The sequence below is a fragment of the Oncorhynchus masou genome, chromosome 13 (assembly GCF_036934945.1).
Source record: "Oncorhynchus masou masou isolate Uvic2021 chromosome 13, UVic_Omas_1.1, whole genome shotgun sequence".
NCBI classification, from domain to species: domain Eukaryota; kingdom Metazoa; phylum Chordata; class Actinopteri; order Salmoniformes; family Salmonidae; genus Oncorhynchus; species Oncorhynchus masou.
Genome location: NC_088224.1, coordinates 50964459 through 50965219, shown reverse-complemented (window position 1 = coordinate 50965219; position 761 = coordinate 50964459).

Here is a 761-nt window from a genome sequence, read left to right as displayed (position 1 = left end):
TGCTTTCGCCATAAAGCCTTTTTGAAATCTAACACAGCGGCTGGATTAACAAGAAGTTAAGCTTTATTTTGATGTATTACACTTGGGATTTTATGAATGTTAAATATTTATAATTCTGTAGTTTGAATTTCGCAAACTGCAATTTCACCGGATGTTGGCCAGGTGGGACGCTACCATCCCACCTGCCCATAAGAAGCTAAAGGCAATGCTACCAAATACTAATTGAGTGAATGTAAACTTCTTACCCACTGGGAATGTGAAAGAAATAAAAGCTGAAATAAATAATTCTCTACTATTATTCTGACATTTCACATTCTAAAAATAAAGTGGTGATCCTAACTGACCTAATACAGGGAATTTTTACTAGGATTAAATGTCAGGAGTTGTGAAAAACTGAGTTTAAATGTATTTGACTAAGGTGTATGCAAACTTCGACTTCAACTGTATATTTTGACACTTGATATAAATGCGACGAGACATAAATAAATACAAGTTCAACTAAATCTGGAGCACATGGGGCACGTGACACGAGAGAGCGCTGTTTTCATAACAGCTGTGTGCGACCGCTCAGACATCTGAGTCACTGACAGGTCTGTTCCAAAAATACCCTGCTAGATGTATTTGCCACAGGCACAGCCAGCAGCTCTCCCATACAGTATCAGACACTCTGAACAGTGATTAACACAATGCTTGATGACGAGTAAAATACATTTTGGTACCTTCAAAATACACACTCAGCTGAAGAATACTCTATGCTACCA